Raw genomic sequence first — 19,510 nt, 5'->3', positions numbered from 1 at the left:
TGTTTTGAATGGTGGGTGTGTTCTGATTGGGTGGGGGTGTGTTTTGAGTGGATGGGCTGGTCTCAGCTTCCAGCCTTAGACCTGAGCTGGTGGGTTGTGCTGCTTTTGTTCGGCTTCGTGTTTGTGGTGGTGCCATGTTTTTATAGTGGGTGTCAGTTTGCTTATTGTGTGGTTTGGAGGGGTTTAAAGTGGCTGATGTTGCAGCTGTAGTTAAGTTTCTGTTTTGTGGTTGTGCCTCGTTATCATTGTGGGTTCGAATTTGCTTTTTGAATGGTTGTGTGGTGGTGATGTCATGTGATGTTATCATGAGTTTGGGTCTGGTATCATTCTTGGTGGTTGGGACTCGTCTGTCAATCAAGGCGGGTTTCCAAATGGCTGGTAGGCGAGAGGTATCATCTCGTTTGTTCATGCTGTGGGGGCGTTTTTCTATCTCAATGGCTTCTCTGATTGTTCTGTTGTTAAAATGTTCAATTTTGGCGATAGTTTTGGTTTTTTTAAAATCAATTTCATGTCCCGTGGCTTCAAAGTGTTGGACCAGGGATGAAGTTTGTTCTCCCTTTCTGAGTGAGTTTTTGTGCTCTTCAATATATATATTGAATATATATATTAAATGCTTGTTAACTATTTAGATTACCTTGCTAGGCCCCAAACATGGGACAAATCTTTATTTCCTGTTTCAGCCTAACCGAAGGCCATTGACAGGCAGTAGTCACAACAGTGACAGCTCATATTTGTGTAAAAAATTTTTTTTTAGATTGCTAACAAAGAATTAAAGGGAGACTGATATGCATTTCAAACTTATTTGTTTTCATCAGTCAGCCATACCCTTCTGAGATTTGAACCTGGGCTGATTGCACATTAGGCAGTTGTTTTAACCTTTAGGCCACAAGCTCTATCTCACTTTGTTAGCTGAGAAGCAAGGGAGATATGTGTTAAATGCTTGTTAACTATTTAGATTACCTTGCTAGGCCCCAAACATGGGACAAATCTTTATTTCCTGTTTCAGCCTAACTGAAGGCCATCGACAGGCAGTAGTCACAACAGTGACAGCTCATATTTGTGTAATTTTTTTTTAGATTGCTAACAAAGAATTAAAGGGAGACTGATATGCATTTCAAACTTATTTGTTTTCATCAGTCAGCCATACCCTTCTGAGATTCGAACCTGGGCTGATTGCACATTAGGCAGTTGTTTTAACCTTTATATATATATATAATTTTAGCCCTTGTCTATCTTATATTTCTTTATAAATTCTTTATATATTTCTTACTTTTTTCTTTCATATTTTTCTTTTTTTTTTCTTCTTTTCTGCATTTTCAATTTTTTCTTTTAATACTTTTGTTTTTAGGTTGCACTCTTTCTTCTTTTTAATTGAAACATTCAATAAAATTATGAAAGAAAGAAGACAGAAAAAGGAAGGAAGGAGGAAGGAAGGAACGAGAAAGAAAGAAAAGAAAGAAAGAAAAAAGAAAGAAACAAACAGAAATTAAGCACTAGTACGAAGGGAAAATAAGAATAAGATTAATAAAATAATCATTTGGTGTGTCAGAACCAAATCACACAGAAATATGACATGGAAATAATATTTGAAGCAATTTTAGACTTTTATATTTAGGCAGAGTTTTGTCCTTTGACCTTGCTGCTTAGCTCCAATATTTTGTGTATTGACTTGTATTTTGTATATTTTGATATGCCAAAAAGAGACTACTGAAATGCCTAACCTAGGGGTAGTATTTATTATACAGTGCCATAATATAAAGTATATTATGTTGTTTGTGTCATATAGACACTCTCCATATTATTTTTTATGTGGATTTGCAACCACTTCAAGCTGTGGTATGATTTCTATGAGGGAGTATTGACAACAGTCCTAAACAGTTTCAGCTCACTTCTTGATCTAAAATAACGTTATCCAAGAATAGTAGCTATCTAAGATTTCTCACAGTCTTTTTCAGCCCTATGTGGAAATGCCAGAGATTAAACAAGAGACTCTTACGCCTTGAAAATACTGTATGTGCTCTGCCTTTTTTTTATTTTTTGCTCAGCTCTGTGGGAGAGAAAAGCTCCTCATAAGTGATGGAAGATGGCCAGCTCTTAGCAAAATAATGTCAGTTTAATTAGGAAGAAAAAGATCTTATTGACCTAACTCTTTTTTTTTTACAAAGATGGTTCTGCCATGACCTAAACCTCCACAGCCATTATCTCTGGAAAGTTACCAGAGTAAGGGCAAAAAAGAGGAACGTTATTGATTTATTTTAATAAAAGAGGGGTGTATTTCTAGACAACTAGAAAAGGCAACAGAAGGGTAGCAACAGCAGTAAAGACGCAGCCTGGAAAGGCAACATGACAGAGTAACTGAAAACATGCAAAACAAAACAAGTCTGACTGTGTGCCAGAGGCATCTTTTCTCTAAACTATCTGAAGACTCTCAATATGAGCTGATTTCAGAGGCGGTGTATTTTTTTTTCACACCTGATGGTAGCAGTCAGTTTTGTAACTTCTTTATTTTTCCAGCTACCATACAAGATAATTAAACTTGGATGACTGGCTGTTGCAGTGTTTACCGCTGACAGATCTTTCATTGATTTTGTTCCGCATCTTCCAGAAATCAAAGATTGCTGACATATAGTCTTAAGAAAATACTGAGGGTGTTTAAAATACTTATTGTTCCTATACTGTATTATCTGGAAGATATACAGTATATAAATCAGAGCATTAGGCTTCCACTCCTTTTTCTAATTCATAAAATTCTAGAAAAAAATGGAATGGAAATTAGAAGTTTAAAGTCAAAAAGTTATTCTTAGATCTATTTTAAACATATCTACTATTAATAAAGGAGAATATTTGTAGCTCAGGGTTGAAATGAGTGGTCCCTGATGCTCTCTGAGCTTGCTTGTTTTCTTGCAGATATTTCATTACCCAAAGTAGGTAACATCATCAGTGCTGGTGAGGTTACCTAGGTTGGGTAATGAAACATCTGCAAGAAAAGAAGCAAGCTCAGAGAGCACCAAGGATCCTTCGTATCTACTACTTGTTCAGGATGGAGTATGAAGTTGGCTAGAAAGCTGAATGCCAATTTTATTCTTCCCTGATATGTCAAGAATTGCATTCAATAAGTAGAAGGGTAGAATAAAATGAATCGGGCCCCAAAGAAAAAAATGGATTGGACTTGTGAAAAACAAATTCAATATTAATATTTAAATATTAATTTAATATGACCCAAAATAGATTTAGAAGCACGAACATCTTAGCTATTTACCTAGTTTGGTAATGAAATGTCTGCAAGAAAAAGGTTATGGAGATTCTCAGTCATCCAGGTCATGGCTGTCCCAAAGGTGCTTTTTCAGGAGGCAACTGGACTTTCTTGTTTCTCTTCGAAGGCATTTTGCTTCCCATCCAAGAACTGAGCTGAAGAAGCTTCTTGGATGAGAAGCGAAACATATTCGAAGAAAAACAAGAAAGCCCCGTTGCCTCCTGAAAAAGCAGCTTTGGGTCTTCAAGAAAACCACCAAGCTCAGAGAGCATCAAGGACCCTACAGTTTAACCTTGAGCCACAAATATTCTCTTCTATTGGAGGTTTCTATCCTTCACTTCAGATGGGATTGCAGGGACCTTTGTCGAGGGAGGGATAATTTGGGTCTAATAGGATTGGGCAAAGAAAGGGGCTGGATTTAACCCTGTCGCATCCAAAAGTCGGGGAGGGAGTGGATGCAGCCCCCATGTTTGTTATATCTGTTTTTTCCACCACAGCCTACACTTGAATGAACTTCCATACAGCCTTTCTCTAACTGCAAATTGCTTTTGTTTAAAAAAATTTCAGTTTAAAAATAAAAACTAATTATTTTGCAAAAGCAGGGGATTCAGCTTCTACTGACATGGGAGCAAAATATAGACCTTGTGGCATATTTCTAATAATGTTTCAGACTTACTATAGGAATTATTGTATATTTCTTTAGAGACTTCGTTTTCTACACTTGTGTTGCCATGGTACCACAAACACTTTTGATTCACAAATCATTGCTTCCTAAATAAAATAATCATTGTGACAAATGGTTAAAAATTAGTTAAGCCTTTAAGAAATATAAAAAAAGAAAGCAAAGAAAAATGTAAAAATAGAAAAGAAAAACAACAGAATATAATTGCCAGAGAATTTAACTTCAGTTCTGAACTTTTATAATGAAGGTTCTTTAAAATGTGGCAGGCATAGTTTGGATCTTATTAAAAAGATTTCTTACTTATCTGAGGTGAATTCTAATAACTCAAGAGTCCAATAACAAGAAAAAGCTTTTATATTTTATGTTGACCAGCTAAATTAATGCTAAATTCCTTCTTTAGTTTCTACCAACTAATTTTTTACACACACACACACACAAACTTCAGGGAAGCACCAATAGTCTTAACTGAATCTTGACATCATATAAAACTTTGGATGGCCCATTCATTGATTTTGTGATTTGTGGGATGAATGAAAGAGGAAAGGAGCAAAGAAGACATAACAAAGAGTGCTTGCCTGAAATGATTCCATATCTAGTAAAGGGAAAGGGAAAGTTTTCCCTTTTCCAATTGTGTCTGACTCTAGAGGCCGATGCTTATCTCCATTTCGTAGCCAAGGGAATTAGCCTTGTCTGAAGACACTTCTGTGGTCATTTGCTATCATGCCTACATGCCGAAGTGCATGGTTCCTATTTATCCACTTGCATTTGCATACTTTCGAACTGCTAACAGGTACCTTATCTAGTACCCATGAACCATGATGCTCCAAGATTTGTACAGCTGGGACTTACCTACGGTATCTCCATTACAATACCAATATTTAATTTTGGTCATATTTTTTAAAAAAAATGCCACATCCCTGTCACTGATACAATTTATGCAATCACTAGGAAAGAGGAAGTAAATAAAGTACACAAAGGAAGAATCAGTTGAATGCATTTATTATTATAGATAAATGTTGGCAACATCTTCATTTTTTTTCCTCACCTGGGAGTGATAAACTCAAGATGCCAAGAGATAAAAGTCTCCATTATCTTGTGTATTTCTGACTTGTACATGAGGTGATCTAATAAAGCTGATGTTTTGTGACTGAAGAGCTTTTCAGTCTGTTTTAGTGGTGCTAATAGATTTGATTTAAAATATGTGGCTGTGAAGTCCTCCATATTCATGAGTCCTCCATATTATGCAGCTATAGTAAGATCTGAATTTCATACATTGTTATTATATTCACCCTTGAGTCACACAAGTTTTGGACCTAGCTAATAAAGGGTGTTGGCAGCAGCAATGAGAATGATATATTTCTATCACACAGTACTTCTGGTCCACCTTTAATATTGTATAAAATAGCTAATATGGAAATGGAGAGAAACAGCTAACCCACAGATAATTAGTCTTAGTACAACTCTTGAAAGGAGATGCTTTCATATAAATAGTGTAAATTAGAGATCTTTTACTCATTGTATTTGGTTTACAAATGAAAAATGATATTCGTTCCTCTTTTACCATTCATGATAATGCTTCAATCAGCAAAACAGGGAGAAGTTAATGTCTTCTATCTCAAACATCTTCCCGCATGCCAAGATATGTCCAAAAGGTATCATTTGCTTTAGACAGATGAGTCTTTTATTTTTCTCTCTCCTTCCTTTCTTTTCTGCCCCCTTTCAATAGTATAATGTTTGATAAAAACAATAATAAACCTTAAGACTTTAAACTATGGATTAGTTTTAGTTTGATCCATGTATTTCTAAATTTAATATTTTATGGGCAGACATATTGTGATAGAGCTTGAAGTAGCTATAGAGAATTATAAGAGATCAGAGTAAGCAAAGGAGGACACAAAATTTGAAAGGAAGATGAATGAAATGAAAAGAAAGACCTTCAGGTTTCTTGGCATCTATGACAAAAATTACAGTGAAAACTGCAAAAAGGGGATGAAGGCAGTTGAGTCCAATCTTGCCAAACTAGGCTTCTCGTCAACCTCAATCTGAGGACCCAGATTGTTGGGGGCAATAAGCTGACTTTGTAATAATGCCGCTGGGGGGGGGGCAAAAGCCCTAATAAGCAGGCATATACATAGAATGAAGGCTACTGCTAAGCTTGTAAGCCGCCCTGAGTCTTCGGAGAAGGGCGGGATATAAATGGAATTTAAAAAAAAATAAAAAAATTGGATTACGACCAAGCAAAACAAATCTTGCGACAAAGGGTAGAGGACATCAAGAGGCAAGCGGACTCTGATGTTTCTGGCTCCAGACTCTGTTAAATATGTTGCTACACCTGCCAGTTATCTTAGTCAGTTGGAGTCAGTAAACCATCAGAAAGCATTTTCGCTCGCATGGTGCCATGTGTTTCCATTGGCCATCCTGTACGGTAAGTATAAAAAGACACTATTGACTGAAAGACTTTGCTCCTGTGGCTCAGGAGAGGTGGAGACTATTGGACACATACTCCTTGATGTTCCTTCTACAGAGCTATTTGAAAAAACCATATCCTCCCCATAATTGATAGGTATCCTGGTCATTCGGAAAGTACTTACCTCCAGTGGCTCCTTAAGGACGAGCAGGCAGGGATCACGGCGCAGGTAGCTAGATTCTGCACAGCAGCATTGGGGATTCGCCAGAAACATAAATAAATATTTTAGATCTTTTTACTAATCTTTTATAATTAATTTTATTACATGTTTTTAATCTAGCATTAAACTATACTCAATGTATTTTTACTGTCAGGTCAGTATGATTCAGTTTTTCTGAAGGTAGCTAGGTTTTGTTATACTGTCTGTAAAACTAGGCAGACCTTGGTCACCCACTAATTACATCATAAATTTGTAATATATTGCTATGTCTTCTTGTGTTTGGTTCTGTTTTGTTTTATTTGAATGTTTAATTTATGTTGGCCTATGGCTGTAAGGGACTCGGTGGCTCAGTGGGTTAGGACGCTGAGCTTGTCGATCAGAAGGTTGGCAGTTTGGCGGGTCGAATCCTGAGTGCCGCGTGACAGAGTGAGTGCCTGTTACTCGTCCCAGCTTCTGCCAACCTAGCAGTTCAAAAGCATGTAAAAATGCAAGTAGAAAAATAGGGACCACTACGGTGGGAAGGTAACAGCGTTCCGTGAGCCTTTGGCATCTAGTCATGCCGGCCACATGACCACGGAGATGTCCTCGGACAAACGCTGGCTCTTCAGCTTTGAAACGGAGATGAGCACCGGCCCCTAGAGTCGGAAACGACTAGCACGCATGTGCGGGGGAACCTTTACCTTTACCTTTACCTATGGCTGTAATAATAAAGACATACAGTGAAAACTGCAAAAAAATAAAATAAAATGTACTTAGCTTCTGTATATGAAATTACTTTTTCCAGGATCAGAAAGACTGGGTTGCCAACGGCAGGAATGTGCTATAGGAGGCAAAAGTCTTAGAGGTGTATAACTGATTAACGTCTTGTCAATTTCAGGTTAGCAGAGCAACTAGGCAGGAGGTTACGAATCAGCTAATTAAGGCCACAGAGTGGAGCTTGGTAACTTGTGGTTAGCATTTTTATTAGGGAAGTGCTGGCGGTGGAAAAAAGCTGCTGAGGGAGGGATAGCTTGATAGCTACTCAAGCAAGACAACATCTGATTTTGAGGCTATGCATGCAGTTTGGAGGACATGAAGATAAAAAGAACATGTTCTCCTTTTGCTGGATGTCTGGTAACTCTAGTCATAGTGAGTTGTTCCTCATTCACCATTATTCATAACATATCCATTTCCCATAATCATTTTTTTTCTGCCCTTGTTTTGTCCACAGTTCACATTGGAGGCCACTTGAAGTTGTCTTTTACTGTTCCAAGAAGGACTTCCTGTGTCTATGGAGATTCTCCATCATCCAGGACATGGTTGTCCCAAAGGCAACTGGCCTTCCTTGGTTATCTTTTTCTTGAAAATGTTTCACTTCTCAACCAAGAAGCTTCTGAAGAATTGAAGAACGTGGATGAGAAGTGAAGCATTTTCAAGAAAAAAACCCCAAGAAGATCCAGTTGCCTTTTGAAAAAGCACCTTTGGGACACCTGTCTTCTCACATTACAATCTTGTCCTCAACATATTCTGCCATACCATTGGGGACTGACAAAGGCCTATGATCTGTCCGAGTCTGCTATCTTTATCTGTTGTGGACACCCTGCCTTCTTGACTGTTTGGGCATAGGCTGAAGGAGAGATCAGAATGCTGCCTTCACTGTGTAATGCCTGACTGGAATTTGTGATAGTTTTAATCATGGTTTGCACAGGATCTTCATAAAGTTGGGTTTGGCACTGTTTTTGAAATATTGGTATTTAAAAAAAAAACAACAAAAACCATATATTTAGTACTCTTGATAGTCTGGAATCTTGTACTGCAGAGATAGACAATTTAAGCTAGGGAGGAGAGCTGGATTCTGGCAGCTGTAGTTGTTAGTTCTGTCACTTTTAGGTGTGTTACAGGTTTTTTACTGCTTCTGCTGAGAAACAGTTTCAGATGGAAAGCACTTTAAGTCAGCCATCTGGAAGAGCCCATAATATATTCTCTTTTCTATAAAGTTGTTGAAATGTGAAAATAATAAATCAGGCTTGAAAGAAAATAAAGATCTTGACTGGGAAGTGAGTTTAGTTTCTTTTCTACCAACCAAGAAGGAACATTGTCCATCTAAGTCAGAATTCCTTAAATTGACTTGGCAGTTTCCTTCTGAGTTTCCTACACATTTTTTCCCCCTAGCTGGATCTTTTATTATAGAAACTGCCTATGATAAAATAAATATTGTACAGAAAATTCCATTCCACTTCAACATATAACCGAGTGAAGTTTGGCCTACTTTGAAATAAATTGCAAAGGTCCACAGAAATAGTACTTTCTAAAATGAAATACCGGTATGTGTTTGTGGAACATCCATATCACAAAAACAATCCGTAAGATTTTGAGTTTCTGAGAACATTTTTGGAAGGCTACAGGGTAAAAGGAGAGAAAAGGAAAAATGGCTGGCCATTGCTGAAGCTGTGAAATCTCTGCATTTACTCTTGCCCTTAATGCAAAAGGTGGGATGAAGTTACAGATTCAATTCAGATTCAAAATTCAGTTTTGTCATAAACTGTGATAGTTCTGGATAGTTTGATTAAAAATTCTATAGACCTGAAAAGCAGAACATATTATTTTGTTATATGATTGCTGTAGAGGTAATTGACTGAATGCAAATTTTGGATTTCTCTTAAGGACTAGATGGCTACCTTTATTTTGAGAAAATCATAAGTATCCAGAAAAGCAACTCAATTACAATTCAGCATTGCCAATGCTTCTTTCAAACTCTCATATCATATTAAGATATTGAAGATCAACAGCTGTGTACATCTTTGAGTAAGATGCGCATTACAAAGTTAATCTGAAAAAATTTCTGGATCAAGTCAACTTTCCAAATTTAAATTGATTCATTAAGTTCAATTAGGAGGAGGAGGAGGAGGAGGAGGAGGAGGAGGAGGAGGAGGAGGAGGAGGAGGAGAAGAAGAAGAAGAAGAAGAAGAAGAAGAAGAAGAAGAAGAAGAAGAAGAAGAAGAAGAAGAAGAAGAAGAAGAAGAAGAAGAAGAAGAAGAAGAAGAAGAAGAAGATTATTATTCTGAAACCACAGGTCTCAGCAGATCCTGCTTTTGTGACCCTCTTACCAGCAAATAGAATTGATTAAGATATTTCTCTGCTGTGGTCCATGTTCATCTTTTTTCCCCTTCTAAAATACAAAAACTCTTGCTCCTATATTATTAAAATATATGCGACAGTGTAGAAAAAAACACTTTGTCAAAACTGTTATTTTGGGGTGAATGTTTCCCAATCTGTCTAAAAAGAAAGCAGAAAGATATTACAATGTTTTTTTCATCATGTCTGTAGAATATTTTCTCCATATAGAGTTTCCATGCCTCAAATCATAACTCCTGCTTCCACAAGTGTAGGTATTTTGAAGTTTCCATGCCCCATGTTTTAATCTTTTAGTGTGCTTTCTGTGGAGTATCCCATGCTGTGGCTAAAAATTGTTCTTTTTGTTGTGGTGGTTCCTCTTTATACATCTTTGGTACATGCTGAGTCCTGAATGAAATGACTTGTAATGGAGGGATGTCAAATAAGAGATAAAGTTAATCAGGTGGTAATTTCATGGATCTAAGCCAACCACCCCTGAATAAGGATGCATCTAGGGCATCAGCAGTACTAAGCTGTGGTGATTATGCTACAGAATTGGAGAAAAAAAGAACACTTAATGGAATGGGGTAAGAGCGATAACCTTCTTTTTATGCCTTTATTGCTAGTATATTTATATTCTGCCTCTATTTTCCAAATGAAAGAACAAGATGGCTAACAGAATAAAAATAATATATGGTCCAATTTAAACTCAGTACTAGAACAATTAAACCAGTACGATAAAATACAGAAACTGCCACTAAAATTCTCTAAAGTGTAGTTTAAATAGAAATGGTTTCTAGAATACTAATGTTAGGCTTTCAAGGGTGTCCCTAAGGAAGGAGTTCCAAAACTAGAACTGGCATCAGAAAGAACTTTAGCTAGTGGAAATTGCAGGGGGTTATTAGATGAGGCAAATTATCCATTGGGTTGTAAGGCGCTTATTAAAAATGGCAAGTGCAAATATGTGGAACACAGTCATTGCGTTCCAGGCCTCTTCTCCTGCAGCTGTATCCCCTGGCTTACCATGCTGGCATTCCCATCGACAAACAATCCTTTCTTCAGCATTCTGAAGATCCTAATAAACTAAGAACTGTGGTGGCACAGTGGTTAGAATGCAGTATTGCAGGCTAATTCTGCTGACTGCTGGCAGTTCGGCAGTTCGATTCTCACTGGCTCAAGGTTGATTCAGCCTTCCATCCTTCCGAGGTTGGTAAAATGAGGACCCAGTTTGTTGGGGGCAATATGTTGACTCTGTGAACCGCACAGGGAGGGCTGTAAAGCACTGTGAAGCAGTATATAAGTCTAAGTGCTATTGTTCTTGCTATTCTAAATAGCCATGGATTACATTCATAGTTGAGTGTACGGGGAAAATTCAGGACAGTCCCTTCCTGCTGCCATTTGACAGTGCTAAATTTGGAATGGAGTAAAAGCGGTAGTGAGATTCAGGAGATGAATACTATTGCCTTATATTTCAGTCCAGTGTTTCTCAACCTTGGCTACTGTAAGATGTATAGACTTCAATTCCCAGAATTCCCCACCCAGCATGGGAATTCTGGATGTTGAAGTCCACCCATCTTAAAGTTGCCAAGGTTGGGAAACATTGCTTTAGGAAACTATAGGAGATATTCCTTCTGACACTTCCCAGTCTGTCTGCATGACACCCCCCCCCAAAAAAAAACCCACCCCAGTAGCAATGGAGGTGATGTTTGAACAGTCCTCAAAATGACAACTAGTTCAACTCTGTTCTTTCCCTTCTATTTCCTTCTTTTTTATATAAATAACATACACAATATGTGCCATGCAAAGACACACAAATATAACAATGAACACATCTTTCATTATTCTTAGGGCTTCTTAGCAATCTTAAATCTAAATTGTTACTTGAATAAAAAATGGTGGTTAATAGGAATGAAAAGTCTTACCATATTTTTTAATGTACATTCTGCATAACTTGATAGATTGATGTTCATTCTGTATGCCTTAAACCAGGATTATTAATGAGTTTTATGGCATCCAGAGAAAAATGATATAACCTTAAGAGGAAGCATATGTATAACAAAGATGTCAGGAAAATGCAGATGGGGGATAAGACAGGAGGGATGGATGATAGAACTATGAGATGATTTGCATCACAAATCCAATCTTTAGACTTTTTTCACCCTGATATATATATATACATACATACATACATACATACATACATACATACATACATATATATATATATATATATATATATATATATATATATATATATATATATATATAGATATATATATATATATATATATATATATATATATATATATATATATATATATATATATATATATATATATATATATATATATATATATATATATACAGTATATATATACAATTTTTTTATTTTATTTCCATTTATATCCCGCCCTTCTCCGAAGACTCAGGGCGGCTTACAAGCTTAGCAATAGCCTTCATTCTATGTATATGCCTGCTTATTAGGGCTTTCGCCCCCCCCCCAAGCGGCATTATTACAAAGTCAGCTTAATTGCCCCCAACAATCTGGGTCCTCATTTTACCTACCTCGGAAGGATGGAAGGCTGAGTCAACCTTGAGCCTGGTGGGATGTGAACCTGCACTAATTGCAGGCAGCTGGTGTTACTTAAGGAGGCATTAGCCCACTGCTCCACCAAGGCTCTATATATATGTGTGTGTGTGTGTGTGTGTTTGTGTGTGTGTATGTCCAAGAAGATTCTTTTCCACTTTTCCTACTTCTTTTAGTAGAACTAGGCAAAATATTTAATAATTAATAATAATTTATAAACTTGTATGCCACCCAGCTCCAATGACTCTGGATGTCTCACAACAGTCTTCTTCTTCCTAGTGTTATTCCTGTGCTATGGTGGGGTCCACTTGTCAGCATATCCATCTCCATTTGGATTGATCCAGGGAATATTTGGGGTGATGCCCATGCATTTCCTGTCCTCCTTGAAGGGATCTACCCAGTGTTTCTTGTATCTACCATGGGGGTCACCAGCCATCAGGGTTTAGACCCACAGCTCTCCTCACCACTGACTCTTCTTTACCATGTATGACATGTCCATACCATCTAATTCTTCCTGCCCACAGTTTTGAAGTGATTGGTGTGACTTCAAGTCAATGTCAGATGTCGCTCATGGCCTGGTCGAGTTGCATTAGTCCAAGACACACTCAGATCATTCGCATTTCCATCACATATAAGGCCTGCTCATGCTTTGCTGTTCCTGACCAGCACTCTGATCTGTAGAGGGCCACTGGATGCACTACCAATCTGTAAGTCTTTGACTTGAGGAGTAGGGGCATGCAACGATCACACAGGACTCCGGTCACCTGGTGCCACTTCATCCAAGTGACGTTGACATTGGCGCAGGCATTCGGAAAACTATCACCTTTCTGCATATGAGGGAGCTCAAGGCACTTGAATTGCTCTACTTTCTTAAGGTTTCATCCACGGATGCTGATGGTTCCATCAGTCTAAACAATGGCTCACAATAATCTAAACAAAGAAATTACAAGAAAATCAAGAAAAAGATAGCAAAAACCACAGACTGGATGGAAAGAAGAACGGGTCTCACTCTTCTTTGTCAAAAGAACTGGATGAAGAGCTAGACCTTCACAGGTCTTCCAAGCAACAGCAGAATGGGGGTCATCCAGATCTTGAGGAGACTGTCATTCCAGGAGAGCGCGTGCTGCTACAGACATGGTATGGATCCCTATTTGTAGCATTAATGCAGACACTTCCTTTGGAAAGCTAGCAGCTTGTGGTTCCTTAGAAGATTCTCTATGTCACTGCACGTTTTTTTTTGTTCGTCAGAAAAGTTCATTTCTAACTGTACATTTCCCCTGCTCTCTGCACCTGTTGCGATAACTTATCTGGTAACCATAGTGAATCCCATATGTTATGGTTTCAGACTGTTTAGTGCGCATGTCTAGAAAAAGTTCTCACAGTTATTTCTTTATTGTCTTTCACTTTGCTGTTACTGTCTGTTACGTTGACACTCTACTGTGTCCGGCAGTGAAAGGAAAAACTTGGGCCCTGGATGCAGATTATCAGTGAGTGCCTTTAAAAACAGACTTGTAAGCGTTCCAAATGATGCAGATACTGTAACGCTTCAAAGAGACAACCTTTCTTCACATCCATTTTAGCTTCCTATTTGTTTCCTTGGTTGTTATCATTACATTAAGAGCACGAATATCAGAGCTGCCTCGGATGACACTGGATTGCCTTCTCGCAAACCTCCAGGCTGGATTATTATTATTTTTTTATGAGGGAGATGCTTTCAGAACTACAGAAGTGGCTGAGTTTTAAAAACGTTCATTGCAAAAAAAAAAAAGAAGACGACTTTAAAACAAAGATTTCTGTATAAATGTAAAAAGTTTGAGCTTTTTGTTTTTTAATTTTTACTTTTGCTCTAGGTTGCGGTATCCTAGTTTTGCGTCTGCATGTGTCTGTCTCTCTGTGTGTGTGCACGTGCATGCACACACGTGTGCTTTGAGTCTGGCTCAAGACTAGCGCAGGAATTCTGGGGATTAAAATCCACAGATTGTACAGGGAGCATAGTTGCCCACCCCTGATATAATGGGTGGTAATTTTGTTTGGCAGACGTTGCACAGTTTCAGCAGACCCAAATCAGTTTACTGCCTACACACCAGACAGAAAGATATCACAAAATTAGAACCTACTTGGAAATTAACAATCAAAGCATTGCTTGCCGGTCTTGTCAGGAGATTTCTGTCTCAGATCTTAGCTGGATTCCATAGCCTCGTTTGTTTAAAAGCAATCGGTAGCACCTTGTCTCTTGCTCAGCAAAAAGCCCTACCCCAATCTGCCATTCTTTGGCTGAAGAGCCTGAATGTGTCACTTTTTCCTTTTCACAGAGACATACGCCACATGTCACGCAAAGCTGCTGTCCCCTTGCACATTCTGTATAAACAGTTTCCATAGTTTTCTGAACATACTGCATATTCTGCTAGCAAATTATCCTTCTCTCTTAGTAAATGTTTAACATATGAACATGGCTATTGAATAGTGGTGATGGTATATACAAGTAGCCCTCGACTTACAAACACAATCGATTCCAAAATTTCTATTAGTGAGTGACACATTTGTTAAGTTGTGCCCCGATATGCAAACTTTCTTGCTACAATTGTTAAGTGAGTCACTGCAGTTGATTAGTAACCTGGTTGTTTAGTAGATCTGGCTTCCCAACTGACTTTGCTTGTCAGAAGGTTACAAAAGGGGATCACATGACTCTGAGACACTGCAACAGTCATAAATATGAACCAAATATCTGAATTTTGATCACACAATCACGGGGATGCTGCAAACGTCATAACTATGAAAAACAGTCATAAGTCACATTTTTCAGTGCTGTTGTAACTTTGAATGGTCACCAAACGAACTCTTGTAAGTTAAGGACTACTTGTATACTAATTCAGGGCAGCTGTGGCCCTTTTCAATCAGTGGACTTCAATTCCCAGAATTCCTGAGCCAGCATTATTTTAGTCCTAAACTGATTATATCTCTATAGGATATTTGTGTTTCACCCTAATATATGTCAATTTAATACACATATAATCTAGGGTTAGGGAGATATACTTTTGCTTAGCAAGTATATCAAGCCTTCCACATAGAGTCCAATATATGCAAAGAATGCTTTCTGATGGACATCAAATAGTTGCTTGGTGATGGATGTGTAAGACACAAGGAACCAGAGCAACTCTGTGAATAGGCCAAAACACTTTCTTTATTGTTGATCACCTACTTTGTAAGAATCTCACCAAACTGACTGCATTACCTTGGGAACAGTGGTCTGACACATATCATTTTCTCCATAGAGCGACTCCATGCTGCAGTGCCTCTTTATTTCCCTCTCTCATTTAGCTGGTGATTCTACCACAGGACACGGAAAAGATCACATGTTGATCATATATGGACCATGATTCCTTCGGTCTGATCGACTCCTTTTTCCATCCAATCATTCAACATCTCTCAAAACAAATTAAGAATTCACTGCAAGTGCAATCAGACACTGCTAGTATTCAAATAGCTGTTTTGGTAGTTCAATCAGCTTGTGGAAACTGTACCACTGAAGTTTCATGTTGTGAATTAAAATCACCTTAAGATGAAATATATGTCCCATGATATCCAAGAGGAAGTTTGAAAGTGAGATAATAAATGTTAAAGGCTTTTTTTTCCCCAGAGAAAGCTTTCAAGGAAGCAATGTCCATTTGAAAAGCTCTGTGGTGCAGTCCTATTATCACCATAGATAATTAATGTTTTTTACTGGGCAATGAAAAACGAAATACTGTTCCCTTTTAAAAGGAATTATTCATGTTGTTAGATACTGGGTTCATTGCTTCAATGACGAGACGAGGCGAGTGAGTTCAGCAAAGATCATTGCTTATTGCTTGCAGGAACTGAACTGAGAAACAGGGCTGTGAATGCAGCAATTTATACCCTGGCCTCTAGGTGGCGGCCAATAGATTTAAAGCAACCTATTGCCGCCCTAGAGGCAGCCAATGGCAGCGCTGGAGACGAGTTGTCTGAGGAGCTGGGAGCCGTTAGCCAGCTTCCCTGCTTGAGCAACCTTCCAGCAATTAACCCACATGCTATTCCTTTAGCAAGGCAAAGCCCAATACCTTACACATGCTATGCTACATCCTGCCTTAATAAAACAGAATAGTTTGGGGGTTTTTCAGTAGTCATTGTTGCTTTACGGTTTTGTGTGTTTTGTTTTGTTTTTTTGTTTTGTTTTTTTAAAAAACACTATAGAAAAGATGCTGGAGTAATGCTGCATATAACTTGGAAGCTGCCATATATCAGCATAACAGTAATAAAAAGCTATCATTTGATAAAGTTCATGAATGGCTAATAAAATGAATGGGGAAAGACTTTTATTTCATAGCAGGCTAAGCTGTAATAAGCACTGAGGCAGTTTTGTGTTTTGAAGAAAACACTTACAGATAGAAAAACCAATAGTGCCCTTGTTCTAAGTGCAGGAAGATGGTTTAAAAAAATGAAATGCGAATTTTCTTCAGTGTTGATTAATTTTTCCCCAACCTAGAAGCTTTTCCTAATTTCAGGAAAAAGTTACTTGAAGCCCAGAGCTTTGTTGATTTGAGATCCCACAAGATTCTGGTTGTGCTTTGAGGTCCAAATCAAGAGCATTTTCAGGATTCTTCTCCTACCTATACAGAATCAGCAACGCCAGATCAGTGACATGCTAGCTCATTTTACACCTCTAGCATATACTTTTCCCATATGCTTTTAATGAGGTAGATGATTAAAATTTCACACAGCCACATGAGTCTTGATATGTGGAGAAGGAATGTTTTCCAGCCATGATTAAAAGTAAAAAGGGTTCTCAGTATATACAGATTTATATTATCACACCAAGACGACATAGAAAAATAAAACTGAATAAGCACCAATGTGTTAAGGCAAAGGTGGGGAACTATGGCCTATTTATTTATTTATTTATTTGTTTATTTATTTATTTATTTATTTATTTATTTATTTATTTATTTATTTATTTATTTATTTATTTATTTATTTATTTAAATTTATATGCCGCTCTTCTCCCTAAGGACTCAGGGCGGCGGACAACAATAAAAATTAAAAACATAAAATAGAAAATTTTAAAAAGAAGTAAACAATAAATACAATAATTATATGACAATTTAAAAACCAGTAAAAAGCTAATTAAAACCGTAGTCGCTCCAGGCCCGCTTGTTGGAACAACCACATCTTCAGGTCACGGCGGAAGGACCGAAGGACCGAAGGTCAGGGTGGCTGACTTTATGACTTGGGCACATGGGTGGCTCAGGAATTCTGGGAGTTGAAGTCCATTAGTCATAAAAGGGCCATAATTCCCCACTTCTGAGTTAAGGGACAGGCTAGTATATATTTTAAAATAATTTTAAAAGGGTTTTATACAAAATTGTGGCAAAATTTGTAAACCAGTTAGTCCCTAGCAGGCACAGGCTCATGCAAAAGCGAAGAACATACCTTGTGAAGTGCAAAGGAAGACACCCATGAACTTGAAGAAGCATGTAACGCTTCTGCAAATAAACATATAAACTGGTTCAACCTTATGCATAACCATCTGACACTCCATGGCTATAAAATGTCTTTAAATATGAACAAAGAAAGAGATGCTGCAATGAACAGTGTCAGCTGCCCATTCCATTCCAGGTCTTGGCATGAAATCTGTGTCCTTCTGCCCTTTCTCCTGTTGCTCTCTGGTAGCTCATTTACTTTAGGAAACCTGGCTTTTGGAATGGAAGGTAACCTCAGCAGCAACAACAACAGCATAATTGGCAGAGCAGATCCACAGTTCTGTTGCTCCACAGCTTAATGGACATGCTTATTGAAGTTTGTATAGGATATTTAGGGAAGGTAGGGCTATGCACAGGTACTTCTGCCTGCAACACAATGTTAAAAAAAACCTAGGTAAGATTACTTTTTCTTAGTCATAATTTGGTATATCTCCAATGGCTTTCCCTCTCTTGTGTTCACATGAACAGCAATGATCCATTCAGCCTATGTTCTTCTTACTATTTTGTTCCTGTAGCTATCCTTGGGCTTACTTTTCTTTCATATTGCTGTGGGATATGTGTTTGCCACCAGGCCTGCATCTGCCGGAGCTTTGTTTATTTTTCTTTCTGTAGCAGCTTCTATTTAATACTTATATTAATTGCTGTAATAAGTGACCACCTCATTTAGGAGAACCTCTGGAGTCTCTAGAAACATATACGTTCTCATTAGGCAGAAGCTTTCTACTTATACAGCAGCATTTTGATAACAATCACCTTGTGTTACTGAGGTGTGCAAAGCAAATTAAATGGAGACTTGTGTCCAGGGAACTGTATTTCTTGCCAGCTTCCATGTGGTAATTATGAGTCATGTTGTTCTGGGTCATCATCCTTGAACACAAGTCACCATACTGTTTCTGTCCTGGATGGAGATGCAAAGACAGTCTGTTCTCCAAACTTTGCACAATACATCTGTTATTGTCCATTGTGCAATGTAACTTATAACATTGCATCTAATTTGTCCCGTCAGCAGGAAGGACATGATATAATGCCTATTGATTCAGCGCTGATTCTTATTCCTGTTTATCCTGCTATCCACAGAAGTATGGACTTGCAAACAATAATAACTGACCATATGCTCTGTATAGCAAGAGTTGATTTGCCATTCAACAAAAATGGACTATTTGCCTATTTTTTTCCATATCTAATACGGAATGTCCCCTAAAATGTCTTCTCTGTATGAAATTGATATATATATATATATATATATATATATATATATATATATATATATATATATATATATATATATATATATATATATATATATATATATAATTGCATTTATATACCGCCCTTTCCCTGAGGACTCAGGGCGGTTTACAGGGAGTTAAAAATCAACCGTACAAAAGTTAAAAAACAATTTAAAAAATATTAAATCAACCCTGTACTATTAAAAACCCCAATTAAAATAAATTTCTCCTCAGCCTGGGCCCGAGAGCTCAAAGAGCCAGGTCTTCAGGCCCCGGCGGAATGATCGGAGGTCGGGGGCAGTCCTCAGCTCCACCGGCAGCTGGTTCCAGAGGGCAGGCGCTCCCACTGAGAAGGCCCTATCCCTGGGTGTCACCTGCCGGCAATCTCTTACCGGCGGGACCCTGAGCAGACCCTCCCTGAGGGAGCGCACTGGGCGAAGGGCGTTTGATGCCGGCAGCAGGTGTTCCCTCAAATACCCCGGACCCAGGCCATGTAGGGCTTTATAGGTGATAACCAGCACCTTGAATTTCACCCGGAGGGCAA

Source organism: Vipera berus (genome assembly GCF_964194415.1).
Source record: "Vipera berus genome assembly, chromosome: 3".
NCBI classification, from domain to species: Eukaryota; Metazoa; Chordata; class Lepidosauria; order Squamata; family Viperidae; genus Vipera; species Vipera berus.
This window is presented reverse-complemented; position numbering follows the sequence as displayed.